The sequence below is a fragment of the Ursus americanus genome, chromosome 22, assembly GCF_024610735.1.
Source record: "Ursus americanus isolate L20-20 chromosome 22, mUrsAme1.1.p, whole genome shotgun sequence".
NCBI classification, from domain to species: Eukaryota; Metazoa; Chordata; class Mammalia; order Carnivora; family Ursidae; genus Ursus; species Ursus americanus.
In genome coordinates, this window is record NC_142148.1 from 11,950,838 (window position 1) to 11,973,996 (window position 23,159).

The 23,159-nt window shown below is 41.3% G+C and overlaps 1 long non-coding RNA gene across 2 annotated transcripts in view; it reads left to right on the forward strand.

The window, feature by feature from the left end:
• The window catches only part of LOC123775942 (uncharacterized), a 31,165-nt gene extending 8,701 nt beyond the window's left edge, over positions 1 to 22,464 (forward strand). Inside the window, exons 3-4 of one of the 2 annotated variants that reach the window (XR_006775205.2) lie at positions 1,383 to 1,464; positions 21,546 to 22,464. This is a non-coding gene — a long non-coding RNA (uncharacterized LOC123775942). Of the gene's footprint in view, positions 1 to 1,382; positions 1,465 to 13,144; positions 17,828 to 21,545 lie in introns of those variants that run through there. The other variant, XR_006775204.2, reaches the window with a different exon arrangement.
• The last annotated feature ends 695 nt before the right edge of the window (positions 22,465 to 23,159 follow it).

The following is a 23,159-nucleotide window of genomic DNA, read 5'->3' on the forward strand; positions in this document are numbered from 1 at the left end:
AGCAGGAGGAGGGGGAGAGGGAGAAGCAGACTCCCCGCTGAGCAGGGAGCCCAAGGCCCGGGGAACCCAACGTGGAACTTGATCGCGGGACACCGGGATCATGACCTGAGCTGAAGGCAGCCGCTTAACTGACAGAACCACACAGGCGCCCCAGAGATTAACATTTAAATCAATAGACTGAGTAAAGCAAATTGACCTCCATAACATGAGGGAGCCTCCTCCAAGCAGTTGAAGGCCTGAATAGAACAAAAGACTGACTCGTCACTAAGTAAGAAAGTATTCTTCCAGTCTGACGGGCTTCATTGAACTGGAACGTCCACTCTTCCTGATTCTACAGCAACTCCCAGCCTTCAGACTCAAACTGGAACATTGGCTCTACAGATTTTGGATTGCTACCTCCATAATCGTGTGAGCCAGTTCCTTATAATAGATCTGTCTCTCCCTCTCTCACCCTCCCTCTGTCTCTGTCTCTCTCTGTCTATATATATATATATGTATCTATAGATATGTCTAAATGGATGAGATAGTTAGATAATCTTCAGACCTGAAGGCTCTGTCCAGAAACAGTGGTCAAATCGCTCCACAGATCTCCTTTGGTTGAGACACAATTGATGCTACTGCTGCTTCCAGATATCATGATCTGTCCTCTGACCACAAGACCAGAGGCCACTGCTGCCTCAAGCTGAGAGTCTCTGCTGCCAGGCTGGTGAGGGTGGATTCCATGTCTGGTTCCCTGCCTCCTGTGGAAGACCAGCACGGTTGCTTCTGACTGACGGAGTCTAGATCACGAGCCTGTCCTCCAGCTGCAGAGCTTCTGAGAAAGCGATTATCTAGTCTCAATCTTAGAGAGGCATGAATTGATGAGATGGGATGTTCCCAAACACCGGTCGGGGAAGGAGTCCAAGAATGTTGAGCAGCCATGAAGAGTAACAGATATTCATTGTTGAGTTTCCGAATGGTCAAGACCTACCCCTCTCACTTCTGTCACACCCCGGGGAGCAGCAAGTCTCTTGACAGGGGATGCTTGGACAGACTTGGAGCAAAGGAAGTGGTTGTTAGAGTACAGCCATCTAACTCAGATGGGACATGGTTTTGGACTTGGTCTCTGAGCAAATCAGCAGTAATCATTGAGCAGAAAGCTAAAGGGCCTTTCCCAATTTTCTTATATTATGGGAAGCTGGGTTGTTGTTATTATTTTGTTTTGTTTGCATGATTCCAAGAGATGGGAAAGAGCCCCCTAAAAAAGTTGACATTAGATTTACTGCCAAACTTGGTGAATGTAGACTGAATCAAAGGAATTCAAAGTTGATTTCTCTTTTGATAAAAGGGCAGATAGAGTGACCAGATTCCTTTCATCCTTTTGCTCCACATCACCATTACAGGGCTTCTACTACACTGGTCAAAATGGATGCCGAAGCTCCAGCCATCAGGCCTCATTCCAGCAAGTGTGAAGGAAGGGAGAGGGTAAGAACTCATATGCTCCCCCCCTCTTTTTCTTAAAAGATTTTCTTTATTTATTTGACAGACAGAGAGACAGCCAGCGAGAGAGGGAACACAAGCAGGGGGTGTGGGAGAGGAAGAAGCAGGCTCCCAGCAGAGCAGGGAGCCCGATGCAGGGTTCAATCCCAGAATGCTGGGATCACGCCCTGAGCCGAAGGCAGAAGCTTAATGACTGAGCCACCCAGGCGCCCCTCATATGCTCCCCTTAATCACACTTCCAGGAGGTCATATAGATGACTTTTGCTTCCAACTCATTGGCCAGGACTTGAGTTGTCTGTGGGCATTCCTACCTGCAGAGAGTCTGGCAAATGTAGATCTTATTCTGAGCATCCCTAGGCTCAACTAAAAATGTAAAGTTTTATTGTTAAGGAAAAAGTAGATAATAGCTATTGAGGGCAACAGGAAACTTCTGTCACAGTCAAGAGGCACATATTCTAAAATGCTAGCCACAATTGTATCTGGAAGGTGAAACTACAGATGATTTTTAGTTATTTCGTTATAGTTTTCCCTAATACTTGATTTAAAAAAAAACTAACCATATGTTTATAATCAGAGGGGAAATAGGCATTGCCGCTCTTTTCAATCTAAAGGAGAAAGCACAATATGAATGAAATAAGTGGCAAAACGATGTACCAGCACGAAAGCAATTTTTAAAGAAATACTTCTGCTCTAAGGAGGCCTTACGCAATGTTCCCGAGGAAATAAAACTTCCTGGAAGTGTAGCTGCCTTTAGCAACCGGATCATGGTTCTCTCCACGTGCAGATAAGATCTTGTCCTCCCCAGAATGCCACAGGGATCTGTTTGGACTTGTCATGGCACAAGGCATGTTTGGCATTGACTTACGTGTTCCTGCCTCAGTCCTGGTATCATCTGACCACATTCCGTGGGTGCCGGGCATCTCCCTGCACCGTGAATGCTGCCGCATGGGCTGCTGCTTCGTTAAATATTTATTACATGGTGTCAAATCCAGGCTGTCTTCACATCTTAATTCCCCTAAATGATTTGCAGTTGATAAGATCTGGGTAGATGTGGAAACCTTGACAAACTTGCCCAAGAATGCGCAAGTCCTGTGAGATCCTTGGCTGTCAGAGATGTCGAGCGCTTTGGAGATTGGCTGCAAATCCATCTGAACTTTCATTCCCACCCTCCTCCTCACCATCCCCACCCAGTTTCTTATCTCCTCTCCAAATCAGAGTCTACAAAGATCAGCTTGGAAACAAGACTTCTTTTCCTCCTTGGCGGTCTGACATTACCCCCAGAACTTTAGCTGAGAACTGAGACTTCCTGCCCAATTCAAAGTAGTTTCCAACTGATTTTTATTCTCAGAGAGTCAAGGGGGATGTTAATAATTAATGTTGAGCAATATTCTTCTAAACAGTGGCACCAACTCAGGATCAGTTTACTGACATAATATTTTCATGCGTTCTGAAACAAAGACAGACATGAGGGATATCGCCATCTCTTTCCCTTCTCCCTCCCCAGGGGTAACCATTCTCATGAATTTGAACTGTAACCTTCCTGTTGGTGCTATTATATCCCCATTTTACAGGCAAAGAAAATGAGGCACTGGGAGATAAAGGAATTTGCTCAAGGTCACACCCCTAGTGAGTGGTGGAACCAGTACAGACAGGTGGTAAGTCAGATGAAGGAAAGACCGCAGGTTGATAAGAGGGACTGGGGCATGTGGTCAGGGAAGTCAGCTCTGGAGAGGCGACCGTGTTCTAACGCTGAGAACTAAAGAGCCACTAAGCGAGATATCTAGGAAGAAAGAACAAGAGCAAAGGCTCCAAAGTGGGAAGGAACTGGGTAAAGTGGCTGCCCCTCCGGCTGCTGTCCTGGACCCAGAGGATGGGGATGGTGCATCAGTGAGCTAGAAGGAGCCTGCATTACCAAGATCTTTGTGGAACATAAAGGTCATGTAGGTCTTGAACTACTGACCTACACTACTACATTGATGAATGAAGCCAAATTATCTTCTGTGTTGTTTAAGCCCTGTTTGGTTTGGTTTTCTTGGCACATTAACTGCATCTAATCCTAATTGTTCCATTGTCCCTTCTGTGAATTCAAATAAGACGTATGCATGTATACAGACCCATTGTATTGACCCTATACCTGCCTCATTTTTTGTTTCTACCCCTTGATTTCTTCATCTTTTTTTTAAAGCAAGTTATAGTCATAGTGTAGTTTTGCTTTTGGTGGTGGTCTTAGTCAGAAATCATTTTATTGCAAGAAACATACCTGTTGAAGTTAGATCATAGAAAAACGTATTGAAAGGGGGCGCCTGGATGGCTCACTGGGTTGAGTGTCCGACTCTTGATTTCAGCTCTGGTCATGATCTCAAGGTTGTAGGATCAAGCCCCGAGTCTGGCTCTGTGCTGAGCATGGCACCTGCTTGGGATTCTCATTCTCTCTCTCCCCCGCCCCCCTCTCCTGCTTGCTCACTCTATTTCTCACTCTCTCTCTCTTTCAAAAAATAAATAAATAAAATAAAATAAAATAAAATAAAATAAAATAAAATAAAATAAAATAAAATAAAATAAAGGGTGCCTGAGTGGTTCAGTTGGTTAAGCCTCTGCCTTTGGCTCAGGTCATGATTCCAGGATCCTGGGATTGAGCTCCACTTTGGGCTCCCTGCTCAGTGTCAGGTTCCCTGTCTGCTTCTCTCTTTCTCTCTGCCCCTCCCCTTCATTCATGCTCTCTCTCTCTCAAATAAATAAAATCTTAAATAAATAAATAAATAAATAAATAAATAAATAAATAAATAAATAAAAATTTTAAAAAAGAAAGATTTACTGAAAGGCATCCGATGTCTCAAGGAAATAATAACAATATAAACCTTATTAAGTACTTATGTTTTAAAGATTATTCTATGATTTTCACACATTAATGTATTTAATTCTCACAATAGCCTTATGAGTAGATCAATACCCCAATTTTTTTTTAAAGATTTTATTTATTTATTCGACAGAGATAGAGACAGCCAGCGAGAGAGGGAACACAAGCAGGGGGAGTGGGAGACGAAGAAGCAGGCTCATAGCAGAGGAGCCTGATGTGGGGCTCGATCCCACAACGCCGGGATCACGCCCTGAGCCGAAGGCAGACGCTTAACCGCTGTGCCACCCAGGCGCCCCAATACCCCAATTTTTTAAACAGCTTTATCGAGATATAATTCATATACCACATTTTTCACCCATATAAAGCAACATCACCAAAATCAATTTTAGAACAATTTCGTTAAATGAAAGCCCAAGAGAAACGTCATACTCTTTAGCTCTCATCCCCAATCTTCACACACACACACTCCAGCCCTAGACAACCACTAATCTACTTTTTATCTCTATGGATTTGCCTACTCTGGACAATTCACATAAATGAAATTTTACAATATGTGATTAGTTCCTTTCTCTTAGCATGTCGTAGCACATACAGGACTCCATTCTTTCATATATGGCTAGGTAATATTCCATTGTATGGATATGCCACATTTTGTGCATTCACCAGTTGATGGGCATTTGGGTTGTTTCCTTTTTTTTTTTTTTTTTTTTTGGCTATTATGAATAATGTTGCCATGAACATACATGTACAAATTTTCAGGTGGACATATTTTAATTTTCTTGGGTACTACAAGTGGAATTATTGGGTCATATGTTAACTCTATGTTTATATCTTTGAGGAACTGCCAAACTCATCAAAACAACATTAGGATCATCAGACTGGGAAGTCAGCTTATTGTAATTACTCACTGAAGCAGTGAGAGGGGGATATGGCAACAAGAGAACAGCTTGTTAGATCGTTTGCCCGGAAATGACACATGTCACTTCTGCTCATCTTTTATTGGTCAAATTAAGTCATACAGCCACACCCAGTGTCAGTGGGGCAGGAAAGCACAGTCTTACCGGACATGCAGAAAGGTGGAAGAACTAGAAACGTTTATAGAAGGATGCTAACAGCTGCTGCAGTGAATGTTGGGTAGAAAGACTTAGGAAAGGCCCCTGTGAGGGGATGATGTTTATACTCTGAGACTTGAAAGACCAGAAAGAGCCTGTTTGAGGTGATGAGGGAAAAGAGATACTCAACATCACTAATCATTAAGGAAATGTAAATAAAAACCATGAGGAACTATCACTTCACACCCACCAAGACGGCTGTATGGTTGACCCTTGAACAACACAGGTTTGAACTACGTGAGTCCACTTATACATGGATTTTTTTTTCTTTTCTTTTCTTTTTTAATTTTAAAGATTATTTAATTATTTGAGATAGAGAAAATGTGAGAGAGAGAGAGAACATGACTGGGGAAGAAGCATACTCCCCGCTGAGCAGGGAGCCCGATGTGGGACTCGATTCCAGGACCCTGGGATCATGACCTGAGCCGAAGGCAGATGCTTAACTGATTGAGCCACCCAGGTGTCCCACGTGGATTTTTTCCCCCACAAATACAGTAAAGTACCATAAATGTATCTTCTCTCTCTTTTTCTCTCTTTTTTTTACTGTAAGCTCTATGCCCAACGTGAGGCTTGAACTCATGACCCCAAGATCAAGAGTCACATGCTTTCCCGACTAAGCCAGCCAGGCACCCCTATTTTCTCTTTCTTATGATTTTCTTCATAACGTTTTCTTTTCTCTAGCTTACTTTACTGTAAGAATGCGGTATATAATACATATCACATACAGAACATGTGTTAATTGATTATGTTATCAGTGAGGCTTCCAGTCAGCAGTAGGCTATAAAATAGTTAAGTTCTGGGGGAGGCAAAAGCCATATGCAGATTTTTGACTGCATGGAGGGTCAGGGCCTCTAACCCTTCAGTTGTTCAACTGTAATAAAAAAAGATACAGACAATAACAACTGTTGGCAAGAGTGTGGAGAAACCGAAGCCTTTGTACGCTGTTGGTGGGAATGGAAAATGGCACAGCCACTCTGGAAACAGTTTGGCAGTTCCTCAGAAAAGTTAAACCCATGGTGTTATCAGGGGCACCTGGGTGGCTCAGTTGGTTAAGCGTCTGACTTCGGCTCAGGTCATGATCCCAGGGTCCTGGGATCCAGCCCCACATTGAGATCCCTGCTCAGTGGGAGTCTGCTTGTCCCTCTCCCTCTGCCCCTCCCCTCACTCATGCTTGCTGTTCTCACTGTCTCTCTCTCAAATAAGTAAATAAAATCTTAAAACAAAACATAGAGTTATCAGATGACCCAACGATTCCACTTCTAGGTATATGTCCAAGAGAATTAAAAACATATATCCACACAAAAACTTTTTTTTTTTTAAAGATTTTATTTATTTGACAGAGAGAGAGACAACAAGAGAGGGAACACAAGCAGAGGGAGTGGGAGAGGGAGAAGCAGGCTCCCCGGGGAGGAGGGAGCCTGACGTGGGGCTCAATCCCAGGACCCTGGGATCATGACCTGAGCCAAAGGCAGATGTTGAACCGACTGAGCCACCGAGGCGCCCCATCCACACAAAAACTTATACATGAATGTTCGTAGCAGCATTATTCATGATAGCCCAAAATAGAAACAACCCAAATGTCTATCACCTGATAAATGAATAAAAAAAATGTGGTGTATATATAATATATATAACATATATATGTTATATATATGTATTATATATATATGTATTTTATATATATATGTATATATATGTTACATATACTGAAATATTAGTCGCCAATAAAAACAAATGAAGTACTGACACACGCTATAACATAGAGGGATCTGGAAAACATTATGCTACGTGAAAGAAGCTAGCCACATATTTTATGATTCTGTTTGTATAAAAGGTCCAGAATAGGCAAACACATAGAGACAGAAAGCAGATTAGTGGTTGCCAGTGGCTGGTGAGAGGAAAGAGTGCAATGCTAATAGGTTTGTTTTGGGGATGGTAATATTGTTCTGGAATTAGATAGGGGCGTGATGGTTGTACAATCTTGTACCAAAAACTGCTGAATTGTACACTTTAAAAGGGTGAATTTTTAGGGGCACCTGGGTGGCTCAGTTGGTTAAGTGTCTGCCTTCAGCTCAGGTCATGATCCCAGGGTCCTGGGGTCCAGCCCCACATTGGGCTCCCTGCTCAGCCAGCCTGCTTCTCCCTCTTCCCTCTGCCTGCTGCTCCCCCTGCTGTGCTCTCTCTCTATGTCAAATAAATAAATAAAATCTTAAAAAAAAAATCTTAAAAACAAACCAAATTCATTTACCTATTTCCAGTGAGGTTTCATAGTTTCTCAACTAACCATCTTTTCTTCACCTCACAATCTCCTTTTTTTTATTTGACACAAAAAATTCTTTATGCACATGTGAGAACATGCATAAAAAAACCTTGTATCACTTAATGCTCAGAAACTCTACTTAACTCAAGCAGGAAGAAGTATTGACTAGAAGGACATGAGACATATGGCTCGCCCTACTGGAAACAGCTCCTTCGCTTAATAAATGTGTGTTAATCTTGTGTAACTGACTTAACCACTCTGTGCCTCCGTTTATGCTTCCATAAAATGAAAGAAATTATAGTACCTACTGCATAAAATTGTTGTGGGGGTTAAATTAATTAATACCTGTAAAACACTTGCAACAGTGCCCGACACATCCTTAGTGCTTCATAAATGTTATTTGTTATCATTAACTGACTTTTCCAAAGAAGCCAAAGAGTGGCCAGTGCAGGATTTGAATCCAAGTCCATTTGAAACCAAAACCGGAGCTCCTGACCATGACAGCCCTTTTTCTGAGTGATAACTCAGTACGATTCTCCCCCTTTTCTCCTAAATGTTGGTGAAACCCAAGGGATGTTCCTTCTCCCATCCCACTAGCAATTACTTCCTTTTGCATTCTCCTGGGGTTTGTAAACAAAAACTTGTCAAGCCGGCTGGTCCCTCTGAGAAGCAGTTTATGCCCACACCCTGCAAAAGCTTCTGCCTCACTGGTATACTTCGTTTGCTTTGGGTAATGCTGTTCTTTCAAATATGGAGGACATTTAATCTAAGTAATACTGTGCATGGTCTTTGAACTAGGCATGCAGCGGCCGCAGCTGTGAGGTGACATGCTTGCTTCAGGCAATATCTGCCTGCCTTGTATCTAAGCATTATCCTTCCTTTCCATATTTGATATGAAAATATTGGGTCAATATCTGAAAGCGTAATGCAGTTCCCTGGAAGATGTGGCATTAATCTTTTTTTTTTTCGTATCCTATATTTTACAATGTTTTGACATCTTAAAAAGCTTGTCAGTAGGGGAGAGCCTGCTCCTCCCAGGGCTACTCTCTTCTTCTTAGAGACAGACAGCAGAGGGCTCAGCTGGGAGCACATCTTTCATATGCAAGCCGACCAATCCTTAGTTTATAGCTCCAATGGTCCTCTAACTGGAACCCACCAAGCTGTGTTTCCCTGCCTGAAATCATCCCAGAGCCAGGTACCAGGCAACTAGAGAGCACTCTTATAGCCTAGAGCCCATGTACATTATTCAAACTAGCTAGTCCTAAATCCAGACGTTCCCCTCTCTCCTCTCTTCTGCCACCAGGTGACATCAATACTTGGTGCTTCCTCTGTGGCTCTGCATGGCACATGGTTATCCCCCCTCTAAGACCTATGTGTACAATAAACTACTTCCTTGAAGAAGAAGAGCCTCATTCTCATTTCTTCCTGTGGCTACAACCAACTTTACCATGCTATCTCCAACACATACATTCTCAGAACAGATATTATAAATTGATTTTTTTCCTAAAAAATATACTTGATTTATATTTATTGTTAAAACACCATGAATGCATGTTAATTATACCTAAATAAAAATATATCATACAGTACACTGTTAGACTCTAAAGAAAATTTAAGACAAAGATTGGGGCGCCTGGGTGGCTCAGTCATTAAGCGTCTGCCTTCGGCTCAGGGTGTGATCCCAGGATTCTGGGATCGAGCCCCGCATCGGGCTCTCTGCTCTGCTGGGAGCCTGCTTCTTCCTCTCCCACTCCCCCTGCTTGTGTTCCCTCTCTCGCTGGCTGTTTCTCTCTGTCAAATAAATAAATAAAAATTTTAAAAATCTTAAAAAAAAAAGACAAAAGATAACACTTGTGTCATACCATTTCAATTAAACCATCACTTTCTTTTTCAAGTCTGCCTTCTAACTTTGTTCCATATGCATTCCTCTTTATATGATTAACAAGAAAATATTAATGATCTACACTAATTACAGCGCTCAGATTTGTGAAACACTTTCTTCTATCTTGTTTTGAGACCTTAAAAAGAAAAGGAGTGGATGGAAACTAGAAGAGAGTAGTGTCCAGATACCCAAGAAAGAGAATATTTCTAGAAGGGAGTGATGGGCCGTGTCATATGCTAGTGAAAGATCCAGCAACAAGAGATCTGAACATGTTCATTGGATTTAGCAACGTGTTTAATAAAGTACTCGCAAACCTTTAAATAAGCTTGGCTGTGAGAAGGGAAGGAAGAACATGTGATGGAGCCGGAGACGCAATGAGACTAAGAGATTTGTGTGTTTTGGTTTTGTTTTTTAGATAAGAAAGACTTAAGAATGTTAATTCTTATTTATTTATTTTTAAAGATTTTATTTATTTATTTTTGCGAGAAAGAGGGAGCATGAGGCAGCCTGATGCAGGACTCGATCCCAGGACCCTGGGATCATGACCTGAGCCAAAGGCAGATACTTAACTGACTGTGTCACCCAGGCACCCTGACTTAAGAATGTTTAAATAGAGATTGGAAGAATATAGTTGAGGGCTAATGCCTAGATATTCAGAAGGAAAATGAATGATTGGCAGTATAAGGTTTACATGAAGGAGAGGAGGAGATGAGGATTGGTTTTAATAGAAGATTGGTTCAGATGTAGGTGGGTTATTGTTTTTGTTTTGGGAAGATGAATGAGACACTGACAAAGCAGATAGCTGGAATTTTGATCGACACATACAATCAAAATACAAATGGTTCTTGAAATGATGGACAATAACTTTTTGCTGAATATAGAAAGGCGTGGAAGATGGAGAAGGCAGATGGAAGGGGAGAAACTAGATGGGTAAATAGATTGGAGTCCTGATTAGCTAGAAGAATAGTCTTCGTGAGTCATGAAATATGGAGGTTGGAAGGGTTGTGGCCAGAACGTAGAATGATGTTTCGGATATATTTAGTTTTGATGTCAAGACCTAGTATATGGTCATGGGGAGGGATGATTGGAGTAGGATGGAGGAGAAGGTCACTAGAAATGAGAAGGTCCTACAACTGAATGACCGGGATCTTGGATTGGCTGTTTGTATGAATGTTGAGGTCACCAGGATGATGAATGGAGGAGAATATGTTAGCCAGGTGCTCAAATGTGGTGGACAAAGGCAGTGGGGAGGAAACAACAGGTTCGTAACTGAATGACCTCTCTCCTTTTTTTTTTTTTTAAAGATTATTTATTTATTTATTTGACAGAGATAGACAGCCAGTGAGAGAGGGAACACAAGCAGGGGGAGTGGGAGAGGGAGAAGCAGGCTCCCAGCAGAGGAGCCCGATGTGGGACTCGATCCCAGAACGCCGGGATCATGCCCTGAGCCGAAGGCAGACGCCCAATGACTGTGCTACCCAGGCGTCCCTACTCTCCTGAACTCTGTTCTTGAATTTCTAGATGTCTAACCAATATCCCCACTTAGATGTCTTATAGACATCTTCAACTTAATGTGGTCATGGCTAGAAACAGGGGGACTAGAAAAGTCATTTTTATGGGCACATAATTACCCTAAAAATAAAGTTGGGGTTCTATTGCAATAAAAAAAATTGGAAAGTGGATATCATTAGACAACAAATGGTCTCTCCCACATTGTGTAATACTCACATTACCAGATTTTAAAAAAAAAATATTTATTTATCCGACAGAGATAGAGACAGCCAGCGAGAGAGGGAACACAAGCAGGGGGAGTGGGAGAGGAAGAAGCAGGCTCATAGCAGAGGAGCCTGATGCGGGGCTCGATCCCATAATGCCGGGATCACGCCCTGAGCTGAAGGCAGACGCTTAACCACTATGCCAGCCAGGCGCCCCAACACATTACCAGATTTTTACAATAGTGAAAATTCAGGTGACCTCAGAAATTATGGGGAATATCCAGAAAATACAAAGAACTCTTGCAATTCAAAACTAAAAGACAAACAACCCAATTTTAAAGTGAGGAAAGGACTTGAATAGACATTCTCCAAAGAAGATGTACAAATGACCAAAAAGTCATTGTATGAAAAGATGCTTGATATCATTATTTATTAGGGAAATGCAAATCAAAACCATGAGATACCACTTTACACTCACTAGGATAGCTGTAATTTTAAAAACGGAAAATAACAATCGTTAGCAAAGATATGAGAAGTTAGAACACTTGGACATCACCAGTGGGACTGTAAAGTGTTTCAGCTATAGAAGATAGCTTGGCAGTTCCTAAAAAAGGTAAACATAGAGTAACCATGTGACCGAGCAATTCAACCCCTAAATATATACCCAGAAGAACTGAAAATAGTTTCTTGGAGAATTTAAAAACAAATTCTTGTACGTGAATGTTCATAGCAGCACTGTTCAAAATAACCAAAGGTGAAAACAACCCAAACATCCATAAACAGATAAGCAGATAAACAAATTACGATATAGCCATACAATGGAATATTATTTGGCTATAAAAAGAAATGAAGTACTAATACATGCTACAATATGGGTGAACCTTGACAAAATTATGTGAAGTGGATGAAGTCAAACGTCAAAGGTCACATATTGTATGATTCCATTTATATGAAATATCCAGAATAGATAAATCCATACAAACAGAAAGCAGATTGATGGCTGCCAGAGTTTTGGGAGAGAGGGGGGATGGGGAGCAACTGCTTAATGAATACAAAGTTTCCTTCTGGAATGACGAAAATGCTTTGGAACTGGACAGAGGTGGTGGTAGCTCAACACTGGGAAAGTACTAAATGCCACTGGGTTGTTCACTGTAAAATGGTTAATTTTATGTGAATTTCATCTCAACTATAATAAAAAGAAAAAATTAAGTGGATGAGTTTTAGTATTAGGAATGATAGAGAAATCACTTATCAAGATACAGCAAAAATTTTAACTGATTCTGTAAGTGCGTTCTCACTATATAGAGTAATTCAAACACAGCACAAAGTGTAAGTGCCAAATTTCTGCTATGTAAAGACAAGCCTGTGTTAGGAAAACAGTTTTGTACTTTTTGACAGTTGTGGAGTTTGAAAACCCAGTGATAAAGAATTTTTCTCCACCACCATCAAGGAGAAAGAGGAGACAGAGAAGATGAAGAAGAAGGTGGGAGCACCTGGCTGGCTCAGTTGGAAGAGCATTTGACTCTTAATTTTGGGGTCATGAGTTCGAGTCCCACGTTAGGTGTAGAGATTACTTAAATAAATAAACATTAAAAAAAAGGAGGAGAGACAGGAAGTGAGGGAGTAATAAAAAAGTTGGTTTCCCATCTAAGCGTAAAGTACTAAGAAACAGATTTTCCCCCCCGGTATGAGAAAGAAAAACTCTGTGTTCTAAGACACAGTGATTCCTAACCTAGAATTCTATACCCAGCCAAGTTATCCATGAGGCATGAAGATAGAATAAAGACATTTCCAGATATGCAAGATCTCGAAAATTTCTCTTGTTGGCCATTTTCTCAGAAAGTGAGTGGAGCATGAAGGAGAAAGCCATGAAAAGGAACTCATGGAATCCAAGAAACAGGAGATCCAGCCCAGGAAAGATGCAAAAGAAAGTGCCACTGCCACAGCTGCCCAGCAGTCCCGGATAGGAGTCAGTCCCAAACGGAGCAGAAGAACAGAAACTGCAAGGTGGGGGAATGTCTCCAAGGCAAAAAAAAATTTGAACATTGATTGACAGATTACCTGATGTGTTTGAATCTCCTGAAAGGAAATTTCAGTTTCTGTCAGAGATTTTGTGGATGAATTGGTGATAAATACACAGAAAACGAAGTGTAGCCAATTTGTTGAACAGATGGGAACTCTGGGGTGTAGGAAGAAAAGAAGTTTATTCTTGGATGCAAAGTTTATTCTTTGCATATTCAAACTGTTCTTCCCCCATACCCTTGAATGAAGTCTAGGGCAAGTCTCATGGCTTTTTTAGTCACTCTCAGGTAATAAAATTCTCTTGGTCACTTAAAACCTCCAAATAACCTTGGTTCAGTAATTCAGAAGTCAAATTTCATGCATTAAGCTGAACCATATGAAGTTGCCATTTGTGTAAGTCAAAAATGGTTGAATATTGGCAGTTTCATTTGATTCACTCTAATACGAATCAAAACTCCCAAATTTATTTAAAATTAAATAATCTCTCTCTCTGCCACATAGACCTGCTTTGGACTGGCCATCTGAGATAAGAAAGCGAGGCCTGGTGGGCTTCTTTACATCCCCACCAGGCCTTCCAGCATCCTCCTCCTCCAGGAGACTGTCTCTGGTTCCTCCTGGATAGAAGAGGCCTGTATAGACAGGAAAGAAGAGGCAGTATGACACTCTCTGACCTTGGCAGGGGTTCACAATGGACTCTTCCTCTTCCAGGGTGCTTTTGACTTGTGTGATTCTTCCAGGACACGCCTCCATCCCCGAGCCCTGAGCTCTGATCTGCTCTATGGGTAGGGCCTTGCTCAACTAGAAGACCCCTTGATTTTATGACCACTTATAACTCTGGCCACAGCCCCCAGGCATGCAGCCTCTTTTGACTGGGGTCACCTCACTCCTCAGGAAAAACCTCTTAGACCAGATCCAAGCTAGTGTTTCCCCAGCACGGCCCAGTCTGGTCCTCAGGATATCATCCAGCATCCTGAAACAGCACCTCTGCTTCTTTCTGCCCCATCAGAGGAGCTAGCCAGCCATGGTCCCTGCCATATACTTCTCAGGTGCGAGTCAGGCACCAGCTACCGTGTCTCCTGAGCTTCAGAAGACACATCCAGCTCGCCAGGTCTGACTGAAGGGCCTTCCTTTTCTCATTCCCACAAACCGGTGGAAGGGTACCCACAGCTCATCAGTGCTCCCCAAACATTTCGTTTGATCTTGGGAAATTTCAATAGTCCTTTCATGCTCTTGAATGGGTAGGGGACCCAAAGTAACAAAACCAGTTTTTATTTTTTTAATTTAATAGACTTAATTTTTCAGGCAGATTTAGGTTCACAGCAAAATTAGAATAGAGCAGAGGGTACAGAGAATTCTCGTACACCTCCTCCCCCCACACATGCACTGCCTACTCCACTATCAACATCCTCACCAGTGGGTACATCTGTCACAGCCCATGAACCTACATGGACACATCATTATCATCCAAAGTCCGTAGTTTACATTAGGGCTCACCGTTGGTGTTGTGCATTCTTGGGTTTGGACAAAGGTGACATCTGTCCACCATTATAGTATCATGCAGAGTAGTTTCATTGCCCTAAAAGTCCTCTGTGCTCTGCTGATTCATGCCTCCACCTAAACCCCTGGGGACCACTGATCTTTAATTGTCTCCATAGTTTTGCCTTTTTAGAATGTCATATAGCTGGAATCACACAGTATGTAGCCTTTTCAGATTGGCTTTTTTCACTTAGTAATGTGCATTTTAGTTTCCTCCATGTGTTTTCATGGCTTGATAGCTTATTTCTTTTTAGTGCTGAATAGTAGTCCATTGTCTGGATGTAATACAGTTTATCTATCCATTCACGTACTGAAGGATATCTTGGTTGCTTCCAGGTTTTGGCAATTATGAATAAAGCTGCTATAACCAGTTTTTAGTCACCTCTTTTACAAGTCCCGCCTAGGCAGACTTGCTTTGGAATGGGGAAGCATGAGCTGAAACGAGACTGAAATAGTTCCCTGTCTGTATCCTGTGACACAAGAAAATGAAACACCAAGGCAACTTATAACTTCAGGGTGGGCGGAAGTTATAGAAGAAATGAAATATAATCATAATACTTTACATGGCTTAGCGGTAAATACTACTTACGGAGGCTTAATAATGTAAATATTAAATATTGACTGAATCAATGATTATGATAGATACTGGAACAACTGAGAAGGAGAAATTATTGTGTTGGAGTGGGTGGGAACAGGACTAAGAGAACTATTTCTCATCTTCTATGGTAGGCATTCAACAGATCTAAATGGAAGAATCAAGAAATATTGGTATAGGCATGTCCTTTAGAATATGGAGGAAGAGGAGTGCTTGACGGGCTCAGTCAGAACACGCGGCTCTTGATCTCAGGGTTGTGAGTTTGAGCCCCATGTTGGGTGTAGAAATTACTAAAAAATAATAAATAAACTATTTAAAAAAAGAAATATAGGGGCGCCTGGGTGGCTCAGTCAGTTAAGCGTCTGCCTTTGGCTCGGGTCATGGTCTCGGGGACCTGGGATCAAGCCCTGTGTCAGGCTCTCTGCTCAGTGGGGAGTCTGCTTCTCCCTCTCACTCTCCCTCTATCCTCTCCCTCTCTCTCTCAAATGCATAAATAAAATCTTTTTAAAAAAGAGAAATATAAAGGAAGATTACCTGAGGAAAAGAGTTGAAAGTGAGTGGATGGGGGTGTTCTTTTTTGTGATAAGCTTCTTAAAACTATTTGTCTTTTTAAACTATGGGTGCATATTACTTTAAGAAACTTAATTTTTTAAAAAGGTTTATTTATTGATTTTAGAGAGAGAGAGCAAGGGGAGGGGAAGAGGAAGAGGGGAAAGAGAGTCTCCAGCAGACTCCCCGCTGAGCATGGAGCCCCGACATGGGGCTCAATCCCACAAGCCTGAGACCACGACTTGAGCTGAAACTGAGAGTCAAATGCTTGACTGACTGTGCCACCCAGGCGCCCCAAGAAACTTAATTTTTAAAACTACGTAATAAAACATAGACATCATCTAGAGAGTAGATAATACTTGAATATAACAAGAGCACTTTTGCTCTTAATGAGAAGTAATTTGCATGAAGCCAAAAGCTATTTCGTCTGACCGTAAAGCTTTCTAACGTTCCAGGGAAAATGACTCCCTGTAGCCTTCTGCCTCCAGTGTGATACAAAAACGTAGCCTCCTCTTTCCAAATAACCTTGAGATAAGCAATGGATTCTCCTGTAGGATCAATTTAAATTTATATCGTGAGGAATTTCTTTTTCCAACTGACTTACCTGGTATTAGATTTGAGAGATAACCAGGTCAGCTAAGCCAACAGGAGCTACCTTGTTGACCTAGAACTAACTCGTAATCACTCCTCACTTCACCCTGGAGCCCATAGCATCCCTGTACAAAATCCTATCAAGATTTTTTAGGACAGTCGGTAAGAGAAAAAGACCAGTAGAAAAAAGCAGAGATGTGTTCTTTATGTAATCTCCATGAGGGCAGGGGCCTGTCTGACTTGTTCATCTCAGTATTCTCAGTGCATGGCACATAATTAATGCTCAGTAGATATCTAAGTATCTATTGAATAAATAAATCAAATGACTCTCCCCCCATTTCCCTGAGGTCTGTGAGCATTAGAATAAAGTTATCATAAATTATATCTATAGTTCATAGATATATAAAAAAATCAATAGGTAAGATAGCTCTTAGAAAAGGGTACCTTACTGGGTATTTTGGGAAACAGTCAATTACAAGTATAGAAAACGTAACATCTACAGACTGCATGAGGAGATACGCAAGAATGCTGATAGTGGCCGTGCTTACAACAGCAAGACATATCACTAACCTAAATGTCCATCAACAGAAGCCTGGGTAAGTACAAGGGGATACACCCATGTGACGGTATACAGAAGTGAAAATGAACAGACTAGAGCTACATATATAAATATAGATGAACTACCCAAAAATGTAGCATTGAGGGGCAAAAAGCAAGGCACAGAAGAATTCAAATAGTATGGCACCATTTATGTAACATTTTAAGGGGTGCCTGGGTGGCTCAGATGATTAAGCATAAAACTTTGGCTCAGGTCATGATCACAGGATCCTGGGATCGAGCCCCGCATTGGGCTCCCTTCTTGGTGGGGGTCCGCTTCTCCCTCTCCCTCTGCCTCTCGAGACCCTGTGCTTATGCTCTCAATCTCTCTCAAATGAATAAATAAAATCTTAAAAAAAAAATTTAAGACGCACAAAGCAGTATTGTTTTAGGAAGACTTCATTTGCAATGTAAGTATAAAAATTCATGGAAATAATAAACATCACATGTTGAATGAATGAATGAATGAATGAATGAATATGTTTTTAAAAGCCATCAGCCCTCAGGGCACCCGCTGACTCAGTTGGAAGAGCCTATGACTCTTGATCTCGTGGTTGTGGGTTTGAGCTCCACATTGGGTGCAGAAATTACTTAAATTAAAAACTTTATAGAACAATAAATAAAAACTACCAGCCCTCAAATGAAGATGTTTTCTTTGAAATATAAAACACTTTATTTTTTTTAACTTTTTTTTTTTTTTAAGATTTTGTATTTTTAAGTAAACTCTAGGCCAACGTGGGGCTCAAACACAACTCTGACATCAAGAGTGGCATGCCCTACCGACTTAGCCAGCTGGGAAGGTACCCGTGTTTTCGAATAGGTGATTATATATGTAGATTCAGAAGAAAACTGAAAGGTATTTCAGCAAAAAGTTTTTCCCCACCTTATCCCCAGCTACTCGGTCCTTCTCTTCAAAGGCAAATGCTGTTACCACATTTTTATGCTTGATTTCGGACCCTTGGAATCCAGGGGTGGTCTGTTCATTAACAAACACGTGTATTCTGTACCTGCCATACATTTTCTGGCTCTTTTTTCTTGATGAGTCTGAATAGAAGTTTATCAATTTGTTGATTTTTTTTTCTTCAGAAGAATGAGCTTCTGTTTTCATGTATTTTCTCTATTGTTAGTACTTTCCATTTTATTGATATCTGTTCATATCTTTATCATTTCTGTAATTCTGCTTGTTTGGGATTTAATTTCTTTTTCTAGTTTAAGGAAGAGACTTAGATTACTACTGATGGAGACTTTTTTTTTTTGCTTTTCCAATGCAAACATTTTAATACTACAAATTTCCCTATAAAGATTGCCTTAACTGCATCCCCAAGATTTTTGGTATGTTGTAATTTCATTTTCATTTAGTTCACGGCACTTTATAGTTCTCATGCCTGTGAGAAACGCCCCAACTAGAGGACAATTGTGTGCAGTTCTTTTTGCCTTTAGCTTTACAGTTGCCAGTCAAAGCACTTTCCAAAGTTTATTAGGGTCAGCTCCTTTTTTTCCGCATCCCCACCAGTGAGATTCATTTGTCACGGTCTTTAACTCCATCTTGAGAACCTTGGACATCTTTACTGATTTTTAAACGTTTGCATGCAGTAAAGTTCACTCTGTAACAGTTTGGGAAAATGCAGTCATGTATCCACCACATTGGTAACATAAAGAACAGTTCAATCACCTAAATATCTAAACATTAGGTGTAGAATTTTAGTCGACTACCCCCCCACCCCCAACCTCTCACAACCACCGATTAGTTGTCTGTCCCTATAATTTTGCCTTCTTCAGAATGTCGTATAAATGGAAGCAAATATTTTGTAGCCTTTTGGGTCTCGTTTTTTTTCACCTGTAATGATGCAATTAAGATTCATCTAGGTTGTTTCATGATCATATCTATGCTTATTGTTGCTGAGTATGGTCCCATTGCATGGATGGACCACTGTTTGTTTGTCTGTTCCCCTGTTGAAAGACAGCTTGGTTGTTCCCAGGTCTGGCTGTTATGAAGAAAGCTACTACACACTTCAGTGCAAGGGCTTCATGTGAACATAAGTTGCTGGGTTGTATGGCAAGTGCATGTTTAACTTTATAAGAACTTGCCAAGTACCTTCCCAAGCGGTGTACTGTTCTGCCCCTCTATCAGCAATCAATAAGCATTCCTGTTGCTCTTCATTCTATTTGGTGGTGTTGGTTTATTTTTATCATTTTTTAGCTATTCAAATAGGTGTGTCATAATTTATTTAGCCAGTCTTAGGTCAATGGACATTGATGTTATTTCCAAACTTTTGCTATTACAAACTTTATTTCCATTAATATCCTTCAATTCATGGTTCCCTCCCTTCCTCCCTTCCTTCCTTCTTCTTCCCTTTCTTTCCCTTTCCCTTCCTCCCTTCCTTCCTTCCTTCCTTCCTTCCTTCCTTCCTTCTTTCCTTTCCTTTCCTTTTCTTTCCTTTCCTTTCCTTTCCTTTCTCTTTCCTTTTTCTTTCTTTCTTTCTTTCTTTCTTTCTTTCTTTCTTTCTTTCTTTCTTTCTTTCTTTCTTTCAGAATGGGAGAGAGTTGGGGAGGGGGCAGAGGGGGAGGGAGAGAGAGAATCTCAAGCAGCCTGCATACCCAGCAAAGAGCCCAATGAGGGCCTCAATCTCACAACCATGACATGAGCTGAAAATCAAGGATTGGCGCTTAACTGACTGAGCCACCCTGGCGTCCCTCATGGTGTTATTTCTAAGAACAGCTTGTTTTTCCTTTCCCATGAACTGTCTGTTGCTATCTTTTACCCATTTTTCTATTGGGTTTTAATCTTTTTGTAATTCATAGGACATGTTATAATTCTATACATGCTATAAAATTTATCTTTCTGGGGCACCTGGCTGCTCTATCAGAGGAGCCTGTGACTCTTGATCTTGGGGTCATAAGTTTGAGCCCCATGTTGAGTGTAGAGATTACTTAAGTAAATAAAATAAATAAACTTTAAAAAATAAGATAAAGTTGGCCTTTCTGTGCTTGAGATGCAATTTTTTTTCCAGGTTGTCATTTGTTTCTTTACTTCCCATGATTATATTTTATTTTCATGAAGTCATACGTATCAATCTTTTCCTTTAAGTCTTCTAAATTTTGTGTTATAGTCAAAAGGGTCTTCTCTACTTCTCTCAGAAATTCTTTTGGTACTTTTATGGTTTCCCTCTTGCCAGTTAAATCCTTGATCCATTTGGCATTTTTCCAGGTGTAAGATACGAAGTATGGATTTAACTCTTTTTTCCCCACAGATGCTTTGTAGTTGTCCCATATCATTTATTGCATGAAATCTGCTTATCTTCACCAATTTGAAATACCAGCTTTATTGAATACTAAATGCCTACCTGTTTTTGGGTCTACTTGGGAATTTCTCTTCTGCTGATTTGTGGAACTAATTAGACACTAGTACCTAACAGTTTTGTTTTGTTTTGTTTTGTTTTGTTTTGTTTTAAGGTAAACTCTGCGCTCATTGTCGGGCTTACATTCATGATCCAGAGGTCAAGAGTCTTATGCTCTACTGAGTAAGCCAGCCAGGCACCCCTGTAACTAGTACGACATGATAGTATGTTTATTACTGGGGCAGGCACTTTCAGAAATGTTTTCTTGTTAGTTTTTCCACAAGAATTTTAGACTTGGCTCATCTGGTTCCAAAATAAAATCTTGCTTGTTCTTTTATTAGGATCTCAATAGCGGCACCTGGGTGGCTCAGTCAGTTAAGTGTCTGCTTCAGCTCAGGTTATGATCCCAGGGTCCTGGGACCGAGCCCCACATCAGGCTCCCTGCTCATCAGGGAGCCTGCTTTTCCCTCTCCCTCTGTAACTCCCCCTGCTTATGCTCACTCTTGCTTGCTCTCTCTCTGTCAAATAAATAAAATCTTTTTTTTAAAAAAAGGATCTCAACAGATGTCTGATCTTAATGATGCAGTCTTGCTAGTCAAGAACATAGCTTATATTTCTATTTGTTGAAGTCTTTTTCTGCATCCTTCTGTAGAATTTAAATCTTCTCTTCATATAGATTGTGCATTGTTATTGTGAAATTTATTCCTAGGAATTTTCGTTTTTTAATTGATTTGTAAAGTCTTTTTTTGACAAAAAATGATGTCATGATGTCAAGATGTCATCATGATATCATGATGTGAAGATGTAATGATGTCATTCCATCTTCTAAGATATAATGCTCTCCCTCTAAGATGCTGAAATAGCCCCAGGAGAGCAGTCTACCTCAAATAATCCTGAGAATTACTCATCTAGACCAGCAAGTAGTTCTCAACCATGTTTGCCCTTGCAACATATACTATGGGTGATTTTGACATACACCAATCAAACCTACAGGTGTTCCTTGTTTTTTTAGGGACTCCAAAGAGATGAGAGGCTGTGGTTCTTCAGTGGTTGATGGAAATGTATGTGTACCAGGCACTGTTTTAGGGGCCAGGGACACCATGATGATCAAGACAGCCTGAGTCCCTGCCGTCATGGAAGTTGATCACATAGTCCTAGCCAAACAGAGCAAATCAGCAGGTAATCAAATAAATATAAGGGTGCAAAGTTCCGCCAAGGGGCTGTGAGAGTGGAGCAGGGGTAATTCATCAGGTGTTAACATCCACTAACATCCACACCTGAGGGTTCAATTAACTCTCAAATGCTACCCACTCACACATTACGTCTCCGGTTCTGATTCTCCTTTGAGCTCCAGACCTGCCATTTGCACTTGCCCAATAGGAGGTAGAGTCTAATCCCCCTTCCTTTCGATCTGGACAGGCTTACATCTCATTTGTAGCCAGGGCACTACAGTGGACGCAACTCTATATGATGTCCGAGGCTAGGTCACATAAGGCAAGTGCAGCTCTGCCTTGCTCTCTGGGACCCTCACTCTTGAAGCCTTCAGCCACTGTGTAAACAGTCTGACAGCCCTGAGGCTGCCATGCTGTGAGGAAGCCCAGAGCAGCCCATGCAGAGACCCTGTGGACAATCTCTAAGGCTCCATGAAGAGGGAGAGGCCCAGCCTGCCCCCCAGTGTTCTATCACCCAGTGGTCCAACTTTACATTAGAAACCCAAGTTAAGGGGCGCCTGGGTGGCACAGCGGTTGGGCGTCTGCCTTCGGCTCAGGGCGTGATCCCGGCGTTGTGGGATCGAGCCCCACGTCAGGCTCCTCTGCTGTGAGCCTGCTTCTTCCTCTCCCACTCCCCCTGCTTGTGTTCCCTCTCTCACTGGCTGTCTCTATCTCTGTCGAATAAATAAATAAAATCTTAAAAAAAAAAAAAAAAAGAAACCCAAGTTAAAGAGCCTAGCCAAACTCTTTCCAAATTCCCGACCCGTAGATGTACGAGAGATGATACAATGATCACTGTTCTCTTAAGCCACTGCATTTGTAAATGTGATTTGTTTTGTAGCAATAGTAACTAGCATCTGGCCACATGGTTTTGTACATCTTTTCCTCCTACTTGGAACCCTTCCTGCACCCCTTTTGCCTAGTTACCCTGGACATATCCTCCAGATCTCTGCTGGAGCTACTACAGTGCTTCAGCATGCACTGTCCCTAAACCCTGAAACCTGGGTTCGTAGCGCCTTCATGATACCATGGACCTTTCTTTCCTGTACTCATCACAGTTGCACTTGGAGATTCTTTCTTTGACCAGGGTCTGTCCTCCTGACAAGTCTTCAGCTCCACAGAAAAGCATGCAGTTACACAGTAGGCCAGGCATGGCAAACTTAAATGTCAACAGGAACAGGAAAATAACATAAACGAGAGACATGGGTAGGGTGGGGGCTGCAGTGACATGACAAGAATGTGCCCTCCTGTAGGGTGTAGCTGCCACTCTGCACAGGCTCTATACAGCCAAATCTGCCTCATTTTTAAAGAGATGATAAAAACCCAGATTATTATTACTATTATTTTTTGTTTTATTTTATTATTTTTTTCTCAAATATTTTCTCAAATATATTTTCTCAAAATATAATTCTCAA